The sequence below is a fragment of the Coffea arabica genome, chromosome 3c, assembly GCF_036785885.1.
Source record: "Coffea arabica cultivar ET-39 chromosome 3c, Coffea Arabica ET-39 HiFi, whole genome shotgun sequence".
NCBI classification, from domain to species: Eukaryota; Viridiplantae; Streptophyta; class Magnoliopsida; order Gentianales; family Rubiaceae; genus Coffea; species Coffea arabica.
Window position 1 is genome coordinate 30,498,850 of NC_092314.1, and position 20,584 is coordinate 30,519,433.

Sequence of the window (20,584 nt, forward strand, 5' to 3'; positions counted from 1 at the left end):
AGCCCAGCTTTGTGATGTGTCGACCCTGAGCTGCAGTAGTAGTCTTCGTTTGTGGCTTGGCCATCTCTATCTCGTTGTCGTTTCGCCTACACTCACCCTCCGATGACCCAGCCTCCAGCAGGACGAACAGTACCTCGACACATCGTCCATTACAACCTTCTGCCAGAACCCAGCTTCTCCCTCCACCACCACCCACACCCTTACACATTGTGTTTTCAGCAAGTCTATTTCCACACATGCCCTGGCCACATTTGGCCTTGTTCCTGCCGTAGTCGCTGTATCTAAAAATAGGGGCTTTCTTATGGGAGGCAGAATTGAGAACAGAGAGTGCTTATCATGGAAGTGGATTGGTAGTGCTGGCAATGATACCCAAACCGGAACCAAAGAAGACTCCCTATAAACATGGAAGTCCCTGGTCTAGTAGAACATGCGTATGGGATTGTTGCCCAGCTGCCAAACTCCTCTCGTCCAGATTCGGTTAAAATCAGCCTCTGAAGTGCATCGTAGGAGGATGTGTTTGTAGTCCAAAAGACCGACAGTGATTTGATTTGGTCACGCAGGTTAAGGGAAGCGAAGAATTTTCTGATCTTCCCCAATGGCGGACGACCATGGGAAAACTTTCCCACGAGAGCTAGGCGATAGGGGCTGCCAATCTGTCGGCATCTTTCTTTGAGAACACAACAGTAGCCTTCCCTTTGTATGTGGATGTTGGTCGAATCTGAATTTGTGGAATTGCCTGCTGTGTAAACAGTTGGGAAAACGATTTCTTACTAGTCGGAGATACCGCTTGCCCCTCAACCAAAGGTTGAAGGGCAGCCATGCCCGTGGAGCAGCCTGGAAGTTCCTAGTAACCCTAGAGTTGGTGACGGCAGCCCTAGGCGGCAACCCTAGCCATGCACGTGAAAAAACTTTGGTGACATTCTTTGAAAAAGCATAACTTAATTGTCAAACTTACCAAGATGTTCCTTGATGTTCAAAATGAGACAGTTGTAGCAAAAAATTTTGAAATAACCAACAATTGGCTTCTTAACAAATAAAGTTCATAAGATATTTTGTTCAACAAAGATCTCAAAAGAACTTTATTTATCACGTAGCATGCTATAATTATAGCTTCAACTTAGAAATACTTTGGCAAGTCACATTTATTAATCATAATTCTGGCCATTTTTTGAAAAGTCTGATTTTTCCTTTTAACAATTTCATTTTGCTATGGCACTTTTATAACAGAAAATTTATGTGACATACAATTGTGATCACAAAATTCAAGAAAGGCACAAAATTTAAATTCCAAACTATTGTCACTTCTAATCTTAACAATATTGAGATTCAACAAATTTCGAACTTTAGAAAACAATGAAACATAATTTTTGAAGGTTTCATCCTTGTTAGCAAGAAAAAATATCCATGTATACCTAAAGTAATCATCAACAATCACAAATGCGTATATTTTTTTATCCAAACTAGCAACTTTAGTTGGTCCAAACATGTTTATGCGTAAGAATTCTAAAGATCTTGAGGTAGACATATAGTTTTTTGATTTAAAAGTTGTTTTGGTGCGTTTTTCAAATTGATATTTATCACAAATTCTATCCTTTTCAAACTTGATTCTAGGCATATCTTTAACCAGTTCTTTCTTAAATAATTCATTGAGCAAATTCATATTAAAATGACAAAGTTTTCTATGCCAAAATCAAGGATCATCTTTTGTAATACTCAAGCATCTAACATTGTTGTGATCAAGTTTTTCATGATATATATTTCCTCTAAACACAATATTAAAGTTAGTATTAAGTATCAACATTCATGCTTTTTAAGGAAAGATACTGTTCCTTGTCACATAGTTGAATAACACTCAACAAATTATAGTTTAAGCCATCAATCAAAAGCACATTTTAAATAAAAGTTTTACCATTCTTACCAACATCACCTATACCGATTGATTTTGCCTTCATATCACCACCAAATGTAACTTTGCCACTACTTTTTGGTTTTAGCTTGATAAACAGTGATGCGTCTCCAGTTGTTTGTCTATCAATGAATCATTTGGATGCTTTGTTAGTGATATTTAACCAAACTTGCACAAAAAATTTGAAAATAACTTTCAATATCCATGCTTTTTTGTGTCCAAGAGGATTAGTAGGAGTTTTCAACACTGAATATTTCTTCTAACATACCATTCCTTCTTGACATGGCCATTTTGACAACAAAAGTTGTATATTACATTTGAATTTCTAACATGAGATCTAATGTAGCATATTCCATCTTTTTTAAAAGTAGTAAAATTTTTGTTAACAAGTGAATTTTTCTACTATCTTTTTATCAAAACAGTTTGTTTCTTATCTTGTAAAAACATATTTAAATCATCCATCTTTCTCTTCAACTCATTCTATCCCTTTTTTTTTTTTTATCTTTCATAAAACATTTCCTTTGATTTAGCTTTCTATTCAATTCATCCATTTGATTCAACTTTCTATTCATATCTTTCATGAAACATCTCTTTTTGAGACTCATTTTCTAAACAGTTTAGAGTACTCATTCATTTAAATAGTAATCTTGAGTTTTAACTCCACCTTTCTAGCATGTGATTCTTCCAGGTTGTCATGCATTTTCAACATTAGTGATTCAACATCATCAATATCATTCTCATCCAAATCATCACAAGCATTGTAACTTGTTGTTAGCTCATTTTCCACCACTAGCCATAAAAAGCTATTTGTACAGTTTCATTTTTCTCTTCAGCTTCACCTTCAAAGTTGTAATCATGGCAAGAATTTTGATAGTTGATGAAATGTTATTTTCTTTCTCCTTTGCGTTCTCTTTTCTTCTTGTTTGGGCATTCATTTGTGTAATGCCTTGACTTACTACATTCAAAGTAGTTATCATTTTGCTTCTTTGTCCTTTCTTGATCGTCCTTTCCCTTGAATAAAGTTGAGACTCGGTTGTTGTTTGAGTTATCAGGACCTGCTGTTCTCACTCTTCTTCTATTGACAAAGAATTTTTTTCTGCCCTAAGTGATAAGAGCTAGGTCTCCCTCTTCAAGATCTTCTTCATCAAAATCAATTAAGAAAACATCTTTGAGTGGAATTTTTGCTCCTTGCTCTTGCTTCTTCTTCATCATGAGTCTTAGGTTTCAATTTCAATTCATGATAAAATGTTAGAGAGTGGACAAGAGACTCAATAGGTATGGAATTTGAATCCTTAGCCTCTTCAATTGTAATTGCTTTTGTTTTTCACTCTTTTGAGAGTGCATTCAAAATCTGATGTAAGCACTGAGACTATCAAAGTGTGGAGTTACTTTTTCACTATGGTTCAAATTGTCCAAGTTGCCATTGGTGTTTCAAAAGCATTTAAAGGGGCTAAAGAGATGGATCAAGTTTAGTTTGGAATCATTTGTTTACATTTATTTTTAGTCATTGTTTTAGCTATTTTAGTTGGTTATTTTGTAAGTCAAATTTGGCCAACAAAATAAGTATGTTTGTGGGCCACTTGCTTAGTTAATTAGTCATTTATTGAAGTCCTTTAGTTGTTAGGAAAAATTGTTATTCACTTGGATTGAGTCTTGTAAGTCTTATAGAAGGACCTTATTTCTTTTGTCGCGCCCCATTTTTTGATAAATAAAATAAATGGTTTGAGAAAGATGTTTTTTTGATTCAATTTTGATTGGAAAATGATTTTTGTGAGTTGAAAAAGATATGGGTCTAATATGGGACAGAAAAAACAACGATTTGACCCAAAAAATAGTTTTTAAAAGGGTTTTTGAATGAGAAATTGGAGTCGCCACTTGGTAATGATTAAGGTGTACCAAGTCACCTAAAAAATAAATTTTTAAAGACAAAGTAGTAAAACCCTTTTAAAAACGACTCCTAATCCACGTAAGCCAAAGAAAAAGGTTCGGGAGTCACGTTTGACAAAGGGGAAGGCAAGGATAGAATCCAAGGCACCCCTTTGACCTAGCCAAGGCTAGTTGCGCGACTTAACCTTACCTTTCCTAATTTTCTACCCAATGTATGTATCGCACGTTGGATATGACTATATGAATGCAAAACGGAAAGGAAAATGCAATCCTAAATTCTACGATGTCTCTTGTGAGGCTTTTGGTCCCAAACCCCATGAATTGTGGCGGCCAACAAAGGAAAACCTCATAGAGGTCGATTAATGCAAATGAGAGTTCAAATTCAAGTGTGCAAGTGTGAAAGTGTATGAAAGATGCAAGAAATGTAAGTGCAAGTGTGTGAATGTATAAAAACGTGCATGTGTGAAATTGAATAAAATTCAAGTGTTTTTTGTGTGCAAATGTGTGAAAATAGAATAATAGATATATAAGGTAAAGTGGAATTCCATTTGTGAGGTGAAAATGAGCACGTGATAGGAAAAATGTAGTGAGAAAGTATGGTTTGAGAAATGTGGAAAATTGTGGTTAAAAGTGTATGGATGTGATAAAATGAAAGTATGACCCTAGAGGAATGCAACAAGTCGGGTACGGGGGTTGACTCCTAACTTTTCGACTTCTATTTTCCCTTTGATTAGAAGGCAAAACTAGCATGCTAAGGCTATCGAGTAGCCACACTCGCTCGTTTCCCTTATCGGAAGGGGACACTCAAACAAAATGAACCCTATAGCTAGCATGAGATGCAAAACCTAAAGTGAGGGGAAAAGGGGTTCGAGGCTCATGCCAAATGATAAAACTAAGGAAAATGCGTGATATGTGGTGAACAAGCAAATGATGTACTAACAAGGGAAAAACCCTAAGGGTCTAGCGTTGGACTAGCCCATTCTATGAATTCCGACTAGCGTTGGACTAGTGGAAACGATAAAAGAAGCCACAACTAGCGTTGGACTAGTGTGGTGACGTACATTCATCCATTCCATTCATCCACACTATAAAAAGCGAGTAGACATGCGAATCACTTATAAACACGTAGCACATAACACTTAGCATGCTCGACTAGATGCAAGGCCCTAACAAAGCAAATTAACACTTAACACGTAGGCATGCAACCAAGCTAATGAACCTATTACATTCACTAACTAAAACAAAAGGGGAAAGGGAAAATGGACCAAATTGCTCGCCACAGCCCTATCTATTACAAGCCAAGAGGTGTACACATACCCCATTAAAAGAATAACTTAATGAAAACAAAAAGTAAATGACATAAGTAAAAGTAATTAAAGAAAAGCTAGGAAAGCAAAGTAGACATGCAATTCACTTAGCACGTTGAGTCACATAAGAGAAACAAAAAAAGATAAAAGGAATTATACCGCTCCCTTTTGTAGTGTTAAATGGCCGAGACTTAAACTGGGCTAAGTCACCAACTAACGGGATAACATATGCTAAAACCATTCAAAGCAAAGGATTAACGCACCAATTTAGTTATAAGATATAAACAAAACAATTGGAATCCACCAAATCATCAAATTTTCCCCCAATGGCAACTTAATGAAGTAAAAAGCTAATTAAAGACCAAGCAAAGGCATGATCATCCAACCTCCAAGCATAACATCTACTAAAGACCCAAATGCAAGCACTACTCAAATCATTTGAACCTAATTGAAGCATTTAAAAACTCAAAGGTCCCCAAGTAAAAAAAATAAAGTCCAAGCAAACATTATATCTCAAGAATCCAAGAGTGAATGAAGGTCCATGAATGGTTTAAACTTGCATTTCTAGGACCCAATAATGACCACTAATCAATCACAATCAACGTCAAAATGAATCATCAAAGAGCTTCAAAGTTCCCCAAAATAATAAAGATCAATTAATGATTCAAATGCAAACACCTTAGGACCTAATTGCAAGAACATGGAATGTAATTGGGCCATAATGCATTGCTGCAAAAATATCAGGGACCCAATTGATTAGTTTCTCTCAATTTTGGGTCATAGTAGAACAAGGGGAAGCTTGGGGGTCAAAGTCTAATTTTAAAGAATATTTTCATGCAGAAACATACAACCTACGTAAAAAACTCTCTGCAAATATTTCACAGGCTTTGAAGCTTAGACAACCTCACATGACAGATTTTTAAGAAAAGAAAACAAAGCAAACTCTCAACCGAAACTCAAAACTTAAGTTCCTACCAAACTCATCGTGCATGCAAGAGCCCAAAACGAAGAAGATTTTATGCGAATTTGATACTACAAACTGAAAAAAAACATTCCAGCAACAAAAGGAAATCAGCAACCAAGCTCTTCCTATGCAACTTTCATCCGCAAGCTGGTACAACTTGCGGCATTTTCTGTTTTCAAATGCATCAAATTTAATCAAGACCTCCTAACCAAACATCTGAAAACTTAGCTTAGCTACATAACACGATTTCAACAATCCAAACAAACCAAAATATAAAAGGAAAAACATGCAAACATTGGAACATTTTATGCAAAAAAGGTTCAGCAATCATAACATGAATTGAATGTCCTTTAAACCCAAGTGCCCAAACTCAACACTAGACCTTCCATTTCTTTATCAAACACAAGATTACACATGAAAACTGAAGTGCAAAAACTCAACTAAAAGGATCAAACACAATATAAAAATGCGGCAGATTTTTTCGTTACACTTTTGAAGGGAACCAATGTTAAATGACCTGGCAAATTCAACAATGTCATATCATGAGCTTCCAACAAACTTTCAGATTCAAAATACATCAGAAATGATCCATATTCATGCTAAAATCTGTCCCAAATAAACCAGAAACCAAGCAAATGAACCAGAGACAGCAAACAATGACAAAATATCCAACAATTACTAACTTTAAAACTGCTGCATTTTTTTTGTGCTATCGCAGCCTACTGTTGCAATTCTGGATTTCTAAATGCAATCTTTTTGTTCGGACAAGATTAATGACTTAACTCACAAGTGCTTGGCCTGAAGTAACAAGGTTACCTAATATTTTCCATTTTTCCTTCAATGTAAGATGAGACAGCAAGCACGCACAACCTGGACTGAACATTTTCTCATGCAAGCATTCGAACTATTTCTGCAATTTCATTTGCTGCTACGAACCATAACAGCAGAAATTCTACCCTAAAGGTCAACATCAAGAATTCAAACTCACTTCTCAACGAAATCTAATGACCGAACACTTCACAGGCAAGATTAAATCAATACAGGCAAACAAGAAAACACATAAATCAGCAAGCAACTACAAGCATTAGCAGCGACAAAACCACAAAACACAAAAACAACTCAAGAACCCAACTCAACCGTTATCCCCCTCTCTTGTCTTCTCTCCTCCCTCACCTTCACCAGATTTCTAGCCGTCACTCTCCAGATTCTCTTCCCTTTTTCCTTCAGCCCAGCCGCCAACTCCACTTCCAATTTTCTTCTTCCGCCGTTCCTCCTGCCTCAAAGCTCTTTTCTTTCTCCTCTGCCGAAGCTCCAAGCTCTCTCCTTGTTGAAATTCTTTCTTTTTGATCCTCAGCCGTCACTCTTTACCTTATCCTCTCCTTCAGATTTTTTTTTAGCCGTTCCCATCCTCTCTGCCGAAACCTTCTTTTTCCACAGCTTTTATATCCGCAACTCCTTCCTGAACCCTAGCATCTAAGGCCCGGAAAAACTCCAGCTTTTCTTGCATTTTTTACAACCTTAAATTTTCATGTTTTTTCTAATAAACCTTGGATCAAGCCAAGTGTTTTCTGTTAAGATCATCAGACGGAGGAGGAAAAACTGAATAAAACAACCAAGCTGGAATTTGTTTTTCGCATCTGCGTTTTGTAAAAATGAAAATGAAGAGGAAGGGTTTGGATCGTATGCTTCTCAGGGTCTATGAGCTTGCCTTTTTTTTTTTTTGACTATTAATACAAACAATTAATAAAATATAAATAATAATAATAACAAAAATAACAAAATTGACAAAAACCAGGTAATAATAATAATAGTAATGAACACAATTTAAAATAACTAAACAAAGTGGCCATTTTCAATTTTTTTTCTACACTTTTCTTTTTTTCTCTTTTTTTTCATGATTTTCCTTTTTCCATCATTTTTCTTTTTTTCTTTTCTTTCTTTTTTTTTTCTTTCTTTCTTTTCTTCTTTCTTTTTTTTTTTCAAGAAATTCTATGCTAAAGACTTAAAAATAAAAATAAAACTATAAGCTAAAAAATAAAAATCGAATAAAACTAACACGACAAATAAAAAACTAAAAATAAACAGTAAATGAAATTACACCAAAAATTTGGTGTCTACAGTTTGCCCCTTTTTGTCTGAGTTTTGAAAAAACTTGAGACAAAGAAGTAGACACCAAATACTTACCTGCATTATTCGGCTGCAAAGTGATTCCAACGAACAAGAATTCTAGAACGGGACTGACCCGACCAGAAAACGGGACTGGCCCGAACAGAAAATTAAAACGGGACTGACCCGAACAGGAAATTTAAAACGGGATAGACCCGACTAAAATGAAAATCAAGGGACTGGCCCGAATAAAACGAAAATCATGGGACTGACCCGAATAAAATGAAAATCATGGGACTGGCCCGAATAGAAATTTAAAATGGGACTGACCCGAACAAGAAATTTAAAACGGGATAGACCCGAACAGGAATTTAAAACGGGACTGACCCGAACAGAAATTTAAACGGGACTGATCCGAACAGAAATTTAAACGGGACTGACCCGAACAAGAATTTAAAACGGGAAGTGCTCACTAGTGGGACTAACCCACGGCTAGTGGCGGAATAAAAGGAAATGCTCACTAGTGGGACTAACCCACGGCTAGTGGCAAAGAAAATGAAAATGCTCACTGGCGGGACAAACCCAGCTCCAGTAGTTGTGAAAATGAAATGCTTACTGGCGGGAGAAACCCAACTCCAGTAGTTGTGAAAATGAAATGCTTACTGGTGGGACAAACCCAGCTCCAGTAGCAATGAAAATGAAATGTCTTGACAATCGGACAGTGGGATCAAACCCGAGCCTGCCGTGATGAACTTGATTTGATTTTTGACTTTGATTTTTGATTTTTTGATTTTTTTTTGATTTTTTGATTTTTTGATTTTTGATTTCTCCTGACTGAGAGAGACTTGTCGAAATAATTTGCCCCAGTGTGATGAATTGGTCAGTGGGATTAAACCCAAGCCTGCCCAATGGGAAGTTGTGATGTTGGCGGCACGAAATCCAGGCCCAACTTGATCTTTGGAATGTTGGCGGCACGAAACTCAGGCCCAACTTGATTTTTGGAATGTTGGCGGCACGAAATCCAGGCCCAACATGATTTTTGGAATGTTGGCGGCACAAAATCCAGACCCAACTTGATCTTTGGAATGTTGGCGGCACGAAATCCAGGCCCAACGTAATGTTTGTAATGTTGGCGGCATGAAATCCAGGCCCAACGTGATTTTTGGAATGTTGGCGGCACAAAGTCCAGGCCCAACGTGATCTTGTGAAGTTGGCGGCACGAAGTCCAGGCCCAACGGGATCTTGTGAATGTTGGCGGCACGAAATCCAAGCCCAACTTGATCTTTGGAATGTTGGCGGCACGAAATCCAGGCCCAACGTAATTTTTGTAATGTTGGCGACACAAAATCCAGGCCCAACGTGATCTTTGGAATGTTGGCGACACGAAATTCAGGCCCAACGTGATTTTTGTAATGTTGGCGGCACAAAATCCAGGCCCAACGACATTTTTGTGATGCTGGCGGCACGAAATCCAGGCCCAACTTGATATTGGAATGTTGGCGGCACAAAGTTCAGGCCCAACGGGATATTTGGAATGCTGGCGGCATGAAATCCAGGCCCAACGTGATTTTTGGATTGTTGGCGGCACAAAGTCCAGGCCCAACGACATTTTTGTGATGCTGGCGGCACGAAATCCAGGCCCAACTTGATATTGAAATGTTGGCGGCACAAATTGCAGGCCCAACGTGATTTTTGGAATGTTGGCGGCACAAAATCCAGGCCCAACGACATTTTTGTGATGCTGGCGGCACGAAATCCAGGCCCAACTTGATATTGGAATGTTGGCGGCACAAAATCCAGGCCCAACGTGATTTTTGGAATGTTGGCGGCACAAAGTTCAGGCCCAACGGGATATTTGGAATGCTGGCGGCACGAAATCCAGGCCCAACGTGATTTTTGGAATGTTGGCGGCACAAAGTCCAGGCCCAACGTGATCTTGTGAAGTTGGCGGCACGAAATCCAGGCCCAACGGGATCTTGTGAATGTTGGCGGCACGAAATCCAGGCCCAACGTAATTTTTGTAATGTTGGCGGCACAAATTCCAGGCCGTGATCTTTGGAATGTTGGCGGCACGAAATCTAGGCCCAACGTAATTTTTGTAATGTTGGCGGCATAAAGTCCAGGCCCAACGGGATATTTCGAATGCTGGCGGCATGAAATCCAGGCCCAACGTGATTTTTGGAATGTTGGCGGCACAAAGTCCAGACCCAACGACATTTTTGTGATGCTGGCGGCACGAAATCCAGGCCCAACTTGATATTGGAATGTTGGCGGCACAAAGTCCAGGCCCAACGTGATTTTTGGAATGTTGGCGGCATAAAGTCCAGGCCCAACGGGATATTTGGAATGCTGGCGGCACGAAATCCAGGCCCAACGTGATTTTTGGAATGTTGGCGGCACAAAGTCCAGGCCCAACGACATTTTTGTGATGCTGGCGGCACGAAATCCAGGCCCAACTTGATATTGGAATGTTGGCGGCACAAAATTCAGGCCCAACGGGATATTTGGAATGCTGGCGGCACGAAATCCAGGCCCAACTTGATATTTGGAATGTTGGCGGCACAAAGTCCAGGCCCAACGTGATTTTTGGAATGTTGGCGGCACGAAATCCAGGCCCAACTTGATTTTTGGGGTAAAACCCAATCCTGCCATTCAATTGGTCAAGAAATTGAGTGTGATTGTCACGAAAGTGAGGGATAGGAGGGTGTGTGGCAGATGCTGAAATTTTGCCAAAAAAGACAACAAGAATTTAAAAGGTTGAGATTTGAAATTGATTTCTTCAAGAAATAAGAAGTTAAACCTAATTTTGATTGATTGATTTTTTTTTTTTTAACGAAAAACTTTTCAAGAAATAATTTTGCCCCAGTCTCCACCAATTATTGTGCAACCAATCACTTGATTTGCATTATGGCAGGGTTGCTCCTCCTTAAAACTTTGATTCACCTTTTCCTCGGTCCGAACCCCTCAGTCACATAAAAATTCTTGGGCGACATTTCTCAATTCAAAAAGTTGCCCCAGTTTCGTCCTTTGAAACGCGTATGAATCTGCAAAAGAAAGAACAAATAATGCCACCACCATTCGATCAATTCCTTCTTCAAGAAATGTGTAAACATGAGTACATTGATGTTTTCCCCCTTGATACTTCGAAAACTCAACTTTGCTCTGTGATCTGATTAAATTCCATTGACTTCTAATGTTAATAAGGCCCTTGGTATCCAGGGATTTTCGATAAATCAGGGGGATTGCCAACCGATGAGACTAAAGAGATAAATAAGATCATGAATCTGATGAAAGAATAGTCTACTTACACAACAAAATGACAAATTTTTGTAACATGAAAACAATCATTTATTGAAAGAAAATTAATTTTAAAGAAATGAATATATAATTTGACAATTTACGCTTGAAAAACCAAAGTATTCCGACTTCAAACAAAATGCCACGCTTGACCCTTTAGATATCATCTGCCCTGAGTTCAATGTCGGCAACAGAAAAATCATAATGCGAGGAGGAATCCCAAATGAATCAAATCCCCAGCTTTCTAATTTCAACCTCACTTTTCTCATGAAACTCTACCTTAGCGCCCTTCTAGGTTTTCACTAAGGCTATTCCCACTTCTTTTTTTTCTTTTTTCTTTCTTTTCCTTTTCTTTTCAAAGGTCCCCTTTTCGGATTTTCACCTGATGAACAAATCTTGTCAATAGCCTTTATCAACTCAAAAAATGTATTTTAAGAAATAATGGCATCAGTGCGACAACCCCTTCCCTTACAACATGAGTGAAGGCGTATTGACATCATTTGCCATGTGACTTAGAAAATTTCCTTAAAAGAGGTAATGCCAAGAACGGAAGCCAGGACTTTTTGGCTTTTGTAATGGGGTCTGGTGAGGTGCTAGGAAAGGTTAAAGCTTGAAGGCAGACTTCAAAAAGTAGTTCAAATGATCTGAGATCGCATTTTCATGTTAACCCTATTTTAGGGTTAAACCAAAACTTTTCCCAGTCTATTTTCAACTGAGATTCTTTGTTCTTTCATTTTCTCCCTTTTTCATCCATCTTTTGAAAATTTGCCCCAGTTTATGCTCAATGGATGCTTTTCTCTTTCATTTTCTTTCTTCTTTTGATTTTTCGACCTTCTGCCTTTCTTTTGAATTTTTCACAAAATTTGCCCCAGTTTATGCTCAACTGAGGTTCTTTTTCTTCTTTTGATTTTGTTGCTGTATCGCTTTTCACTTCTTGGGACTTTTCTTTCTTTTTCAAATCAACTTTGCCCCGATGTGGGGTTTGCGATTCTCAGGGGTTGCCAAATGAAGTATTTTATTCTGAAGGCTCAAAAGGGATAACTAGGGATATAATGTCTTAATGGGAAAAGAAGAGGGCCTGACTTTCATTCCGTTCTTCGCATTAACTCTAAAAGAAAACTTTCGTTTATCAGATGAAAATTTCTTACACATCTCCAAATTGATTGGCTAAGGGAACAAGTGCTCCACCAGGCGATACCTTTTTGATGATAAGAGCACCTCAACAATTTGCGGCAAACTCTCCTTTTGGCTTCATTTTGTACTGATAAAAATCACCTTAATGCTTTGCCTTCTCGTCTGAATGGTCATGATTTGACCCTTTAGTGGTAATCACAGACCAATCCTCTTGATCATATTGACCACGATGGACTGTGTTCAATTGCTTCTTATTCCTAATCTTGATCCCGATTCGGCTTGGACTTCTTTTATTCCATTCGGGCCTCTTTGAAACATTTTCAGATGCCTCTTTCCCACTCATCTCATTTTTGAAATTCACATTCACATTTATGAGATCGCTGCCATCAAATTTCTGAACAGTGATATCCAAAGGATCAGACGGTTTTATTCTGGGCCATCTGAAAAGAATGTGTAAGTCACAATATATAAGACTGTACATTTTATTGAAAAACCATACTTAATATCATGGAACGTGTCTTTAGCAGTCACTTGATTGAAAACTATTTACAAAAAATATATTTAAACAAAAGACACATGTATGAACGATTTTCATTTGTTTTAACAAAAACAACTCCCCAAATTTATCAAAACTTCCCTTCAAAAGGAACCTCACTAATTCAGCCATTTCCAGGATTTTCAGATTTCTTCATTGGGGTTGGATGCCTCAAAGACGTCCTTGTGTTCGGGAAAGGGATTTGTATTTATGCTCGGTCCTTGTTCACCCTTTTTCCTTAGCACTATTTCTCCGACTTCGATCATATCCTGGATTTTATGTTTCAATGCCCGACAATCGTTGGTGGAATGCCCGGGAGCTCCAGAATGATAAGCGCAGACTGCTTGAGGGTCATAGTCAGGAGGAAAGCGCTTAGAATAGATCTTAGGAGGTATAACACCAATTTTCCCGACAGCTTTCAATTGCTCATATAATTGGTCAACAGGCCGACCTAGATTGGTGAAGGTTCGGTGTGACGTTGAATTTTGAGTGTCACTGGTTCGTTGGTAATTTGGGCTAGGGGGTGGAATAGGTCTTGGGTTAAAAGGAGGGCGAGGTCTAGTTTGGAAATTTGGTTGAGGATTTTGAAAGGGTGGTATGAGTACATTTGGATAATTTGGTCGAGGTCGAGAATGGTTAATGGTAGTATGGTGGATAGGACGGGAGTTTGGGTAGTATGGATAGGGTGACGAATAAGCAAGGCGGTTTGAAAATCTAGGTCTGGCCGAGGGGCCCTGATCCCCAACAAAAGCAGTTTCCTCTTCTTTTCCTTTAAATTGGGATTTCTTCCCACTGTTATTCTGGCCTTGCAGAGCCTCTAGTTGCATCTTCAATGTTGACACATTAACAATTTTTCCGGCCTTCACAAACTCATCAAATTCTTCCAATTTATTGACAATTTCGGCAAAGGAACACCCGGTCATTCGAAAAATTTCCTCAAAGTAAGGCGGGTCATGAGCTTTGATGAACGTGCGAACAATCTCATTTTCGGTCATAGGAGGCTCCACCTTGGCGGCCAATTTCCTCCATCTCTTCGCGTACGTCTTGTGGTCCTCAGATGGTTTTCTTTTAGTCCCCTCAAGTGTGGCCCTCGTTGGAGCGAGCTCGCAATTGTATTCGTACTGCCTCATAAAAGCATTTGATAAATCCATCCAAGATCTCATATCCTCAGGCTTCAAATTGGAATACCAATCCAACGCGTCGCCTTCTAGGCTCTCGGGAAATAAACGTACAGGTAAATTCTCATCATCTATCGGCTTTCCAAGTTTGTTTGCGAACATCCGAAGGTGTGTTTTGGGATTGCCAGTTCCATTGTACTTGCTAAATTTGGGCGCTTTGAAACCCATTGGCAATTGCATATCCGGAAATAGGCACAGATCGTTGTAGTCTAGACCTCCTTGTTTGCTCAGACCTTGGTTTTTCCTTATGAACTCCTCAAACCGATCCAATCTTTTTAGCAAATTCTTATCAACCGGTGCGGATGACTCCCCAGCTTCAGCCTTTCCTTGGGCGGCGGTATCTAAGGTGAATGGCTCAGCGGTGGAGTAATAATGTAGTCCTTGAGGTTCAAATGGCATGCTCATAGTGATTGGCGGATAATTCTGGGGAATTTGGGCATGAGAAGGGTTAATTTGGATGTGAGATACGTAAGTAGGCTGTGGGCCATGAGTGGGATAAGTAAAGGCTTCCTCAGGGGGGTTTATGAATGGTGAAGGAACAGAGGTTTGAGTATAAGGTAAAAATATGGGTTGAGGTTTAGATTGGCCAGGAGGTAAGGGCTCATGTTGTTCACCGCTAGCACCACCAGCTACCAATTGATCAATTACGCGCCGTTGGGCCATCATTTCAACGCTCAGCTCATTAAATTGGTTTAGAACTTCACTCAGTTGAGCTCCCAGATTTGCCGAGTCAGTCGGCGATGTGGTTGCGGGCCTATCAAATGATTCTAGACGGGTACTCATGTTTACACTATCTCTTGAAGCTCGACTACGTGATCGGGTGATAATGGGGCTTTTCCTAATAGCTATATACTACCTGAGAATGTAAGACAACCCTTATTAGATACCCTTCTTGATTGACTGCTGTCAAAAAGAAAAGAAAAAAAGAAAAGGAAAAGACAGGAGTTAGTAACAATTAAAGTAATTCGGATGCATGTCCTATGGGGGAACCCTTTTTGTGCCAAGGGTAGGCCTAGCATGAAAATGCAATCCGCTAGAGTAGGCACTATACAATACCTGATGGATCCGATCAACTCATGGAGTGAAAAATAATTTCGAAAAATTTGGTCAATTGGAGTGACAAGAGACATTCGTCAAAATGAGGTCAACGTTCGAATGGATTGATCATTTGTGATCGATACAAGAATTTGCAAAAACGCACGGGTTTGACCTTGACGAATTTCCTATCGAAGAGATTTGAATTCGTTGACCAAGTTTTCTCAGTGAAGCACGGGTCAAAACTCCAACTGATCAAATGGCTGGATGTAATGGATGTTTTTCTCAAAATCGACTAGGTTTCCCTATTTGAAATTCGACATTGAGACCCAAATTGGTCAAATGGGTTGAATGAAGTTGACCGTTTATTTAAATCGACCGAATTACCCTAATCAAGGGAAATGGGTCAAATGAATTGAGTGAAATTTAAAAAAAATCACTTAAAAATTGGCCGGATCATCCTAAAAAAGGAATTTGATCGCATGAAATTGAGAATCTTATTCAAAATGAACTGGTTCATCCTAAAAACTGAAATTGGTCAAATGAATTGAATGAAATCGAAGATTTATTCAAAATTGACCAGATCACCCTAAAAGGGTAAACTGGTCAAATGAATCGGACGAAATTGATGATTTATCGAAAATCGACAAAATTGCCCTAACTAATCAAATGAATTGAATGAAATTGGTGATTTATTCAAAGATCAACTAGATTGTCCTAAAAAAAATGAGTGAATTGGCCAAATGAAATGAAGATTTATTCAAAAATCAATCGGATGACCCTAAAAAGGATAAATTGGTCGAAAAATCGACCAGGTGACCCTAAAAAGGGTAAATTGGTCAAATGAATTGATGATTTTTCAAAATTGACCAGGTGACCCTAAAAAAGGGTAAATTGGTCAAACGACCCTAAAAAGGGTAAATTGGTCAAATGACCCTAAAAAAGGTAGATTGGTCAAATGAATTGACGATTTATTCAAAATCGACCAGGTGACCCTAAAAAGGGTAAATTGGTCAAATGAATTGATGATTTTTCAAAATCGACCAGGTGACCCTAAAAAAGGGTAAATTGGTCAAATGACCCTAAAAAGGGTAGATTGGTCAAATGAATTGACGATTTATTGAATGAATCGGCAAAATGGATTGGTTGAATTGTCCGGCCATTGGTTATTTCAAAATCATTGAAGTGCATTAGTCTATGACCTTCTAAAAATCAAATTTTGGCCTTAATTTATTTATTGTCTCAAAAGGAGGAATCATTTGTGAATTTCTTCAAATTAATGTCCTTCACGCAAGGGATTTTTACCAATTTTTGATAAAATGGCCAAAAAGTGATTATTAGGTGCTCATATTCCAAAGATCACTCTATGAAAATGATCGGATCCTACCTTACCTTGTGCACTACCCCTTTGGATGGTACAAAATGTAAACGTGCAAGTCTCTTTGGATTAAGTATCCGAGACACAAGGTGGTTTTATTCCTAACACGGGATCCCCTAAGTGGCATTCCCTTTCTAGGGTTTAATGCATGATGCCAGTTATTAAAGCAGGAAAAAAAATGCAATTCGAAATGAAATGTGACCTAAGGAACCCTTTATCTGCCAGGGTAGGCTTAGAATGATATGCAATCATTAATCTATGAATGCAATATACCAAAATCTTTAAACGTGCAATAGCCTGTCTACAAAGGTAGGTTCTAAAAGAAAGTCATGCCAGACCTCTTATTTCCTAATGTTTGTGAATGCAAAAGACAAGAGACAAGGAAACGTGAGTTCAACACGTAATCACATAACACATAGGACAATTAAGCAACAAAGACAGAAAAGGAAAGAGGGGTGGGACCCCTCCCCTCGTGAAATAGTGTTTCCTAATTTAGGGTACGGTTGACTCTACCCTAGGCAATTCTAGTATGGATGCATGAGGTTGGGGTTCGCTAATGCATCTAGACTCGATAAGCTCAGGTCCCCGAGCCTTCAGACTTAGAAACCAAGGGTCATCAATCCCAAGGTTCTTTGTCGGTGGCTCGAGCGATTCCCCAAACACCGCTACGCACACATCGTGTCACGGCTACGTGTTTGAGTGAATCTATCAAAGTCCTCAACCTTCGACTAAAAGCTACAGGCTATCAACCCATAGTTTAAAGTGGAAGATTGAGTGACCCATTGGATCATGCTACACACACATCGTGTCGTGATCACATGTCCAAATGGGTCACCTAATCCTAATAGGGTGGAGTGGCGTGACAAGCCACTAAAGAAAAATAAAAGGGATAAAAGAAGTAAAGCGTATGCTCGTATGCTAGTGCTCGTTTGGAGGGGAAGGGTCAAGAACCAACGCGAGGCTCTAGGGTGACCCATACCTCCCAAAATGCAATGCAAGCGCGAGATAACAAGTAAACATTCATTCAAACATACATTCGTGAGTCGAGGGATTAGTTTGATTATGTATATAAGACAAAAGGTCCTAAAAAATGAGAGATGCAATCCTAATATCCACATGCCATGCATAGAAAGGGTAGAAAAAGGAAACGAATGGTTAAGTCAAAATGCTTGGACCCACTTAGGAAGTCCCCAGTGGAGTCGCCAACTATCGCGCCCCATTTTTTGATAAATAAAATAAATGGTTTGAGAAAGATGTTTTTTTGATTCAATTTTGATTGGAAAATGATTTTTGTGAGTTGAAAAAGATATGGGTCTAATATGGGACTGAAAAAGCGACGATTTGACCCAAAAATAGTTTTTAAAAGGGTTTTTGAATGAGAAATTGGAGTCGCCACTTGGTAATGATTAAGGTGTACCAAGTCACCTAAAAAATAAATTTTTAAAGACAAAGTAGTAAAACCCTTTTAAAAACGACTCCTAGTCTACGTAAGCCAAAGAAAAAGGTTCGGGAGTCACGTTTGACAAAGGGGAAGGCAAGGATAGAATCCAAGGCACCCCTTTGACCTAGCCAAGGCTAGTTGCACGACTTAACCTTACCTTTCCTAATTTTCTACCCAATGTATGTATCGCACGTTGGATATGACTATATGAATGCAAAACGGAAAGGAAAATGCAATCCTAAATTCTACGATGTCTCTTGTGAGGCTTTTGGTCCCAAACCCCATGAATTGTGGCGGCCAACAAAGGAAAACCTCATAGAGGTCGATTAATGCAAATGAGAGTTCAAATTCAAGTGTGCAAGTGTGAAAGTGTATGAAAGATGCAAGAAATGTAAGTGCAAGTGTGTGAATGTATAAAAAGGTGCATGTGTGAAATTGTATAAAATTCAAGTGTTTTTTGTGTGCAAATGTGTGAAAATAGAATAATAGATATATAAGGTAAAGTGGAATTCCATTTGTGAGGTGAAAATGAGCATGTGATAGGAAAAATGTAGTGAGAAAGTATGGTTTGAGAAATGTGGAAAATTGTGGTTAAAAGTGTATGGATATGATAAAATGAAAGTATGACCCTAGAGGAATGCAACAAGTCGGGTACGGGGGTTGACTCCTAACTTTTCGACTTCTATTTTCCCTTTGATTAGAAGGCAAAACTAGCGTGCTAAGGCTATCGAGTAGCCACACTCGCTCGTTTCCCTTATCGGAAGGGGACACTCAAACAAAATGAACCCTATAGCTAGCATGAGATGCAAAACCTAAAGTGAGGGGAAAAGGGGTTCGAGGCTCATGCCAAATGATAAAACTAAGGAAAATGCGTGATATGTGGTGAACAAGCAAATGATGTACTAACAAGGGAAAAACCCTAAGGGTCTAGCGTTGGACTAGCCCATTCTATGAATTCCGACTAGCGTTGGACTAGTGGAAACGATAAAAGAAGCCACAACTAGCGTTGGACTAGTGTGGTGACGTACATTCATCCATTCCATTCATCCACACTATAAAAAGCGAGTAGACATGCGAATCACTTATAAACATGTAGCACATAACACTTAGCATGCTCGACTAGATGCAAGGCCCTAACAAACCAAATTAACACTTAACACGTAGGCATGCAACCAAGCTAATGAACCTATTACATTCACTAACTAAAACAAAAGGGGAAAGGGAAAATGGACCAAATTGCTCGCCACAGCCCTATCTATTACAAGCCAAGAGGTGTACACATACCCCATTAAAAGAATAACTTAATGAAAACAAAAAGTAAATGACATAAGTAAAAGTAATTAAAGAAAAGCTAGGAAAGCAAAGTAGACATGCAATTCACTTAGCACGTTGAGTCACATAAGAGAAACAAAAAAAGATAAAAGGAATTATACCGCTCCCTTTTGTAGTGTTAAATGGCCGAGACTTAAACTGGGCTAAGTCACCAACTAACGGGATAACATATGCTAAAACCATTCAAAGCAAAGGATTAACACACCAATTTAGTTATAAGATATAAACAAAACAATTGGAATCCACCAAATCATCAAATTTTCCCCCAATGGCAACTTAATGAAGTAAAAAGCTAATTAAAGACCAAGCAAAGGCATGATCATCCAACCTCCAAGCATAACATCTACTAAAGACCCAAATGCAAGCACTACTCAAATCATTTGAACCTAATTGAAGCATTTAAAAACTCAAAGGTCCCCAAGTAAAAAAATAAAGTCCAAGCAAACATTATATCTCAAGAATCCAAGAGTGAATGAAGGTCCATGAATGGTTTAAACTTGCATTTCTAGGACCCAATAATGACCACTAATCAATCACAATCAACGTCAAAATGAATCATCAAAGAGCTTCAAAGTTCCCCAAAATAATAAAGATCAATTAATGATTCAAATGCAAACACCTTAGGACCTAATTGCAAGAACATGGAATGTAATTGGGCCATAATGCATTGCTGCAAAAATATCAGGGACCCAATTGATTAGTTTCTCTCAATTTTGGGTCATAGTAGAATAAGGGGAAGCTTGGGGGGTCAAAGTCTAATTTTAAAGAATATTTTCATGCAGAAACATACAACCTACGTAAAAAACTCTCTGCAAATATTTCACAGGATTTGAAGCTTAGACAACCTCACATGACAGATTTTTAAGAAAAGAAAACAAAGCAAACTCTCAACCGAAACTCAAAACTTAAGTTCCTACCAAACTCATCGTGCATGCAAGAGCCCAAAACGAAGAAGATTTTATGCGAATTTGATACTACAAACTGAAAAAAAACATTCCAGCAACAAAAGGAAATCAGCAACCAAGCTCTTCCTATGCAACTTTCATCCGCAAGCTGGTACAACTTGCGGCATTTTCTGTTTTCA